The following is an 8,763-nucleotide window of genomic DNA, read 5'->3' on the forward strand; positions in this document are numbered from 1 at the left end:
CATGGGAGATCTCAGTCTCTTTTTTGGCACTAAATAAAATTCAGTGAGTTAAATACCATTAATCCTGTTTTACGAACAAGGAAACTTAGGTTCAGAAAGGTTAGGTGTTTGCCCAAGTCACCCCGCTGCTGAGCAGTAGTCAGGGTATACACATAGGTCTTCTGACTCTTACATTTAGAATGATTTTCACTATACCCTCAAACCAATACTCCAGTGAACTTCAAAATTGCTACCTAACAAAACTCTGTAATCCAGAAAACAAAGACTGAAACTGTAATGTAAACAACCATCTATTCCCTTATAAATTTTAAGTGTCTTTAATAAGGCAGCGTGGAAATTTTGGTATGCCACCGTGATAGATAATATCCAAAGATGACCACATCAGTTCCTCTTCTCCTCATATACACACACACTGCTCCTTATACCGGGAGATAAGTTTATTTCCTCTTCCCTTGAATCTGGGCTGGCCTTTTGGCTTCCTTTAACCAATGGAATGTAGAAGCAACATTCTGAGAATCTGAGCCCACGCCTTAAGAGAACTCACATTCTATTTCCTCCCATTGGAACCCAGCCAGTATGCTGTTGAGGGAGTCTGGACTAGGCCACCTAAAGGCCACCCAAAGAGAGACCCTAGAGAATAAGAAGTCATCTTAGGTGTTCCAGCCCCAGATGAGCTCACATGCATGAGATTCCAAATGAGATCAGCAGAACTACCCGGCTGAACTCCGGTCAACTCACAGAATCATGAGAAATAATAGATAAGCCTTATTTAAGCCACTGTGTTTGGAGGAGGGGGGTTGTTATGCAACAATGGATGTGATACACTACTCTTATTTTAAAAACTTAATTGGGTGTAGACTAAATCCAAATAGGAAGTATTTTCCAGAATGTGTTCTGTAGGGTGTATTACATTTTCCTTAAGGATTTTGTTTGTTTTGCTAAAAAAAGAAGTTTGGGAAACACAGAATTAAACAAAGTTAAACAGTTTTTTTTTTTTTTAAGGTGGGACTTTGCACCAATAACTTTCTCCAATAACTTATGAGTATTTTCAAGCATACAGAAAAGCTGAAAGAATTATAGAGTGAACATATAGGTACCCACCACCTAGAGTCTATAATTAGCAATTTGCCATGTTTGCTTTATCCCATTTCTATTTATTCATCCCTTTCTTCATCAAATACCCCATCTTAAATTTTTATACATTTCAAAATGTTACAAACATCAGTAAATTGGCATGGGTAGACATTCTTAGTTTGTTCACTATCATAGAGGGAAAGCATTCAATATTTTATCATTAAGTATGTCATAGGTCCCTTCATCAGGTTGAAAATTTTCATTTGCAGAATTCTTTTTAAAGCCATGAATTGGTTAAATTCTGTCAAAAGGTTTGTCTGCATCTACTGAAATAATCATAATGTTTTTCTCCTTAGGTCTGTTAATATAATGGTGAAATACACTGGTTTATGAACCTTGAACCAATTTTGTACTCTTGTCATGTGTGTTACAGCTACATATATTATAAACCAATAACAGAGTTAAAAGTTTTGCTTTATATAATCGTATGTAATTTAAAGAAATAAAGAAGTACTGTATCCATGTTGCTCAGGCTATATTTCAAATTTAGAAAGTCTTCTTACCAAAACAATAAAAAAGGGAAAGAAAGAAATGAAGAAATTTTAAAAAATAGCCTTCTAAAAGTTATCCACATATTTATCATTTCCAGTGTTCATCACCCTCCTGAAGTCTCCGTTTCCAACTGGCATCCTTTACCCTCCTGCTGGAGAAATTCCCTTAGTGTTTCTTTTGTGCAGGTCTGCTGATGATAAAGTCTTCTTGTTTTCATTTTTCTGAAAATATCCATATAATTTTTGTTTTTGAAGAATTTAGTTAGTAGATATAAAATTCTGGGTTGGCAGACATTTTGTTTCAGCACTCTAAAGATGTCCTTCTACTGTGTTCTGGCCTCAGTAATTTATGATGTTTAAACAGTAGTCCTTTGTGTTATTGTTCCCGTGTATATAATGTGTCTTTTGTTCCTGGCTGCTTTCAAGATTTTCTCTTCATTTCTGGTTTTCAGCAGTTTAATAGTTGTGATATGTCTGGGTGTAAGCCATTTTTTTAAAAATTTTAATTTTTTAATTTTTTATTTTTTTATTTAAAACATTTTTTTATGTTTATTTATTTTTGAGAGACAGAGTGTGAATGGGGAAGGGGCAGAATGAGAGGGAGACACAGAATCCAAAGCCTCCAGGCTCTGAGCTGTCAGCACAGAGCTCAGTGCGGGGCTTGAACTCATGAACTGTGAGATCATGACCTGAGCTGAAATCAGAAGTTTAACCAACTGAGCCACCCAGGCTCCCCTAGGCTTTTTTTTTTTTTTTTTTAATCATGCTTTGAGTTTATTGAATTTCTTGAATCTATAAACTGATGTCTTTTATCAAATTTGGGACATTTTTAGCTATTATGTTTTCAAATATTTTACTGCCCCATTCTCTCTTCTCATTTTAGAATTCCACTTATAATGCGTTTGCGTTTTTGATATTGTTCCCAGGTCATTGAGGTTCTGTTAGTGTTTAAAAACTGTATACATTTTTAAGCAAATGAAAACTCAAGTTATTTTACATTTGTATAGATATTATATATTCCCTCTTCTTTACTTTTAAAAGAACTTTTTATTTTGAAAGAATTATAGATTCACAAGAAGTTGCAAAGATAGTACAAAGGTGTCTTGTATCTTCCTGATCCAGTTTGCATGCCAATGGTTATATCTTACATAAGAATAACACGATATAAAAATTGATATTGGTAGGGGCGCCTGGGTGGCTCAGTCGGTTAAGCGGCTGACTTCGGCTCAGGTCATGATCTCGCGGTCTGTGAGTTCGAGCCCCGCATCGGGCTCTGTGCTGACAGCTCAGAGCCTGGAGGCTTTGGATTCTGTGTCTCCCTCTCTCTGACCCTCCCCCGTTCATGCTCTGTCTCTCTCTGTCTCAAAAATAAATAAACATTAAAAAAATTTTTTTAAAAATTGATATTGGTACAATGTGTGTATATAGTTCTATGATAGTTTACCATGTGTAGACTTGTGACCACTACCACAGTCAATATACGGAACTTTTTTTTACTTTATTTATTTATTTATTTATTTATTTATTTTAAAGTAGGCTCCATGGGGCGCCTGTGTGGCTCAGTCGGTTAAGTGTCTGACTTCGGCTCAGGTCATGATCTCACAGTTCGTGGGTTTGAGCCCCGCATTGGGCTCCATGCTGACAGCTTAGAGCCTGGAGCCTGCTTCGATTCTGTGTCTCCCTCTCTCTCTCTGCCCCTCACCTGCTCCCACTCTGTCTCCCTCTCTCTAAAAAATAAAGAAACATAAAAAAAAATTTTTTTTTAATAATAATGTAGGCTCCATGCCCAAAGTGGGGCCTGAATTCATGACCCTGAGATTAAGAGTTGCTTACTCTACTGCTGGGCCAGCCAGACATCTCCAAGATACAGAACTCTTGCATCACCACAAAGATCTTTCTCATGTTACTCCTTTATATTCACACCCATCACCTCTCCCCCCCATACCATTTACATCCTTTTACCCTCCCCGTTTATAATGTAGTTATCTTAAATACTTCTTCTACCTATTAAGAATCACATCCAACAGTATTATAATTTTTGTTTCAACCATCAAAGAAAATTTAGGAAACGCATTGAGGAGGAAATTTGTATTTGTCTCATCTATTTACTCTCTTCATTGTTCTTCCTTCCTGATTGATGTTCCAAGATTCCTTCCGGTTTAGAGAACTTTCTTTAGCTATCCTTTTAGGGTAAGTGTGCTGGCAACAAGTCTCTTAAGTTTCCCTTCGTCTGAGAATGATTTTATTTCCTCTTCATTTCTGAAAGACATTTTCAGTGAATATTGAATTATGGATTGATAGTTTTTCTTTTAGCACTTAAGAAATGTAATGCTGTCTGTTCCTTTTGGGCTCCATAGTTTCTAATAAGAAATCTGTGATCATTTAAATTGTTCTTCTTGGGGCGCCTGGGTGGCTCAGTCCGTTAAGCATCCGACTTCGGCTCAGGTCATGATCTCACGGTCCGTGGGTTCGAGCCCTGCGTCGGGCTCTGTGCTGACAGCTCAGAGCCTGGAGCCTGCTTCGGATTCTGTGTCTCCCTCTCTCTCTGACCCTCCCCCGTTCATGCTCTGTCTCTCTCTGTCTCAAAAATAAATAAAACATTAAAAAAAATTTTTTTAAATTGTTTTTCTTTTATAAGGAGGGTGCGTTTTTTCTCTTGGTGCTTTCAAGATTTTGTCTTTGTCTTTTTTCTTTTGGAAGTTTGATTCTGATGTGTCTTGGTATGGATTTCATTGTCCATTCATTACATGCATATTTTCATTTATATCCCCGAGCATAGTTACAATAGCTGCCTTATAATCTTTGTTTATTAATATCACTGTCTGCCTCATTTGGATCATTTTGAGATGAGTTTCTATTGGTTGCCCTTTTCTCTTGAATATGGGCTACATTTAGCTATTTCTTTGTACGTCTAACAATTTTTATTGTATGCTGGACATTGAGTGTGGTTGAAGAGTCTGCAGGTTATGTTATATTCCTCTAAAGAAAATTGACTTTTGTTTTAATAAGCAGTTACGTTGGTTACGACTCAATCTGTACGCTCTGTTTACACTGAAGCAAGCAGCAGCTGAAATCTCTGCTCTGTTCGTTTAGTCTTAGATTGGTCACTCAGTCTGCCCTATGCTATGTATAGCTCAGGGTTAGCCAGAGATGTGAGTAGAGTTTTGTGCAGAATTTAAGTCTATGCTTAGAAGCTCTCTTCTTTCCAGGGTTCTCTCCTTAGATTCAAGCTGCTGTGGTCACACTGAATTTAGTTTGCTTATTCTTAAAGCCGGTAAACCTGATCTGGGTTTTAGAGGAAATGTTGACTTTAGCTGGGCAGACAAGGCATGGTGATATTTAGGTCTGTTTTACCAGATCCTGACCATCTTGTAAGCTATTTTAGAACAGAGATTGGTCCTACTTTAAGCAGGAAATCGCTACTTAGGAAAAACCCTCCCTGGTTCCTGTTTCTTCTTCTTTGCTCCTGCTCCCACCACCCCTCGGTCTGACTGAAGCATTTCTCCTCAGAGCCTTCAAAGAATCCTGCTCCTGCCACTAGCTCTTTTTATCAGGCTGTATCTATTGCTCATTATCTCTCCCTCACTGATTTCTATAAGTGTTGGAGAGATGGGATTTGTACTCCCAGGCTTATGGTAGGGCCAGATAGATATATGTTGAATGTCTATGAAAGTTTAATCAACAAGATAAGCAGACTATGAGAGCAAGAGAGATGGTCAGTGGTGGATAAGAGAAACAAGCATGGGGCAGCAGAACTGGTGAGAGCTGCTATCCCTTTTGTGGTCAGACAGAAGGGGTTGTTGTTTGGCCCTAAGCTGAATTAAATCTCCCTTCCTGTCTCACTGGCATTTTTAAAAAAATCTCTTCACTCCTCAGTTTCTCAGTTTCCTAACCCTACTATTTTGCTCTTATCAAAAGCCATTCATATTAATGTGCATGGCAAGATGAAGACTGGAGAGGGCACCTCTAATATGAAGCAATTTTCTTGGAACCACTTGGAGAGCTTATTATGTGTCCACAGTGGACTAGTGTCTGCCTCCACCTGGAGAACGTAAAGGGTGGAGAGACAGGCTAGTTAGCTTTTCAAATGGTGGGGGCAGAGAGGCCACTGCTACACTGGGAGAGGCCTGCAGATCCAGAGGCTGTTGGGCAAAAAGTTCATCTCCAGTCCACAAGGCACTTACTCTGTCCTTAGCTAGCACCTAGAAATCTGGTGATATCTATGGCATTTCTACTTTAAGAGGGTCTTTTGCCTTTTTAGGTAGCCCTCTTAGAGAAGACCTAAGATGACTTCTTGCTGTATACCGCCCTTGGGTCCGTATCTCTTCTTACAGAGATGTGGACTTTCTTCCATGATAATCTGCATAGAGAACAGTCTTGGATCCCAGAGAATAAATTTTTAATTATGGAGTGCTAAGCTTTAGGCAGCTAGAAAAAGGAAGACAGTATGAGCTGAACACGGCCCTCCTCATTCACCAGGAAGACACAACCCATAAGGCCACCCATTATAAAGACAGGCAAATTTGGGTGGAAAGGATGCTGGATAAGTGAGGTGTATTGGTTCCCACAGTCTGTCAATCTCTGCTCTTATTGGAGGTAGCCCAATATGCTAATGTATATTGCAAATCTGGATAAGAGGGTAGGCATATTTTGTTTTTTAAAAAAAGACAACACATGTGATATTACCTAAGTTTTCTTATTCAGATCTTACTATAGTTAGGGAGTCAGCTACCATCACTTTCCTTCTGGTAGAGACCTGAGGATGTGTGAAGGACGAATGAAGTTTACGGGGTAAAAAGAGGAAGTCTATGAGTGATTGAAGAATGCCCCATTAGGGTGGATTTTTTGGGAGCAGAGGAGGCTTTCTCATTGACTTTTAAGTACATTTGGCCATCTTTGATTGGTTCAATATCTACTGGTATATACCTGGGAAATCTCTAGGCTGAGTGGAGTCCTATGGGTTTTGTTTCAACTGGAAGGACATCTGGTCCTCAGCCTCAGGATCAGAATCTTACATAAGCATTTCCTCCTTTTGGTCAATGTTATGGTAGAAATTTAACTTGGAGCCCAGTCCATATAAATGTTTTACATGTACTTCTATCACTGTTCTTTCCCCTTCCACTGTGGCTCAGCTGGGGGAAAGTGGAGAGAGGTGAAAGCATCCTTGCCTCTCCCAGCTTGACCCAGCTCCCTCTCTCTCCTATCAGAACTCCTCTTTCCCCTCATGTTTCTGGCTAGGGGGCAGACTATGAAAGATTCTGGGCCCAGTGAACTCACCTGGAACACTCAAATAGAGGAAGGAAAGCAAAAGAGGGCCGAGGTAAGGGAAGAAGTAACAGCTTTTAAGTGTGACTTTACTCACTCCAGAAGGAGCAAAAGTACAAGTATAATTCAAGCATGTGCAAAAGTTTGGAGTGGTGATCATGATTCAGGCCCCATGGATGGAAAATTATCCCTGGCCTTCCACTCCCACGCCCAGTCTCTCTCTTCCCTCTCTCTCTCTCTCTATCACACACACACACACAAACACACACACACACCCATCTCTCCCTAACATGTAGTTTATCAGTTTAAATCAGCATGCAAAGCTGGATATGTTTCTTTGTTTCATTAAAAAGATTTTTAAAACATTCTATTTCTACCCTGCAAAATGATATTACATTTATAAAGTTGTTCTTCTCACCTCCCATTCAATTCCCTGACTCCGATCTTACCAAGTACCAATATTTGATTGATTTTGAGAAGAAAACCCCGCAAGATCTACAGGTTATGAAAATCTTTTTTCCTCCACAGATTAGGAAAAGGGCGCTGAGGTCAGATGTTCAAGATCCATTTTCCCCCAGAGGTCTGGTGGATCCTGGTTCCCAGAGGCAACACAATGCACACAGCCGTGCTCTCTCTTTCATTCCCTCTTATATCCAGAGCACTGGACTGCAGGTGAGGTGCAACAGGAGACTGAGAATCACTACTGTGGTGATCATCGGTATGGCAAATCATCTTTAAAGATTTCTTGTCTTGGGGCACCTGGGTAGCTCCTTCAATTAAACTCTTAATTTCAGCTCAGGTCACGATCTCACAGTTTGTGGGACTGAGCCCCATGTTGGGCTCTGCCCTGATAGAGTGGAGCCTGCATGGGATTCTCTCTCTCCCTCTCTCTCTCTCCCTCTCCTCCTCCACTCATGCGTATGTGTGTGCTTTCTCTCTCTCTCTCAAAATAAATAAACTTTAAAAAAATAAAGATTTCTTATCTTTGGAAACAATGTACGATAGAAAGAGAGTGGACAAATACAATGTCATACTATAAAAAGCTATGTGGCCATAAATTATTGTATAGGTAAGTATTTAACAATATGGAGAACTGTTCATAAAATATTAAGAAAAATAAATATTATATAAGACAATTTGTAAATGTTAATGTGCATTATGTCTCTCTCTCTCTCTCCCTATAATCTACCTATCTATCCATATATATATGTACACATATGGTTATATGGTTCTCACTGGGACAGTATAGGATAATGGATATTTTAAATATCTCTCTTTTTAGGGTGCCTGGGTGGCTCAGTCAATTAAGCATCCAACTTCGGCTCAGGTCACGATCTTACAGCTCGTGAGTTCAAACCCCGCATTGGGCTCTGTGCTGACAGCTCAGAGCCTGGAACCTGCTTTGGATTTTGTGTCTCTGTCTCTCTGCCCCTCCCCCACTTGTTCTCTCTCTCTCTCTCTCTCTCTCTCTCAAAAATAAATAAACATTAAAAAATTTTTTTAAATATCTTTTTGTTTTATCTGTATTTCCTACAATCAACGTGTATTGCATCTATGTTAAGAAAAACATCACAAATATTTAAAAATATGTATTATCAGAAATCCATCTGTCCAGTTGACATCATCCAAATCTTTGTTTAGTCTCATTTAACAAGAAATAAAAGCAATATTTTTAAAACCAAGATAAGTAATTTCTCAACACCGGGAAAGAGGAACCAAAGCATTTGCCAAGAGCCCAACTTGGTCAGACACCAGACTGGCCTGAGGACCCATTTGTTCTGCAGTACTGATGCTCCTCAGATCTGGAAGCATCAACATTCTCAAGGCTTTCAAAAGTAATGTAAATTACCTGAAGCTGGTCAGTATCGAATCT

The sequence above is a fragment of the Panthera tigris genome, chromosome C1, assembly GCF_018350195.1.
Source record: "Panthera tigris isolate Pti1 chromosome C1, P.tigris_Pti1_mat1.1, whole genome shotgun sequence".
In the NCBI taxonomy this organism is placed as follows: Eukaryota; Metazoa; Chordata; class Mammalia; order Carnivora; family Felidae; genus Panthera; species Panthera tigris.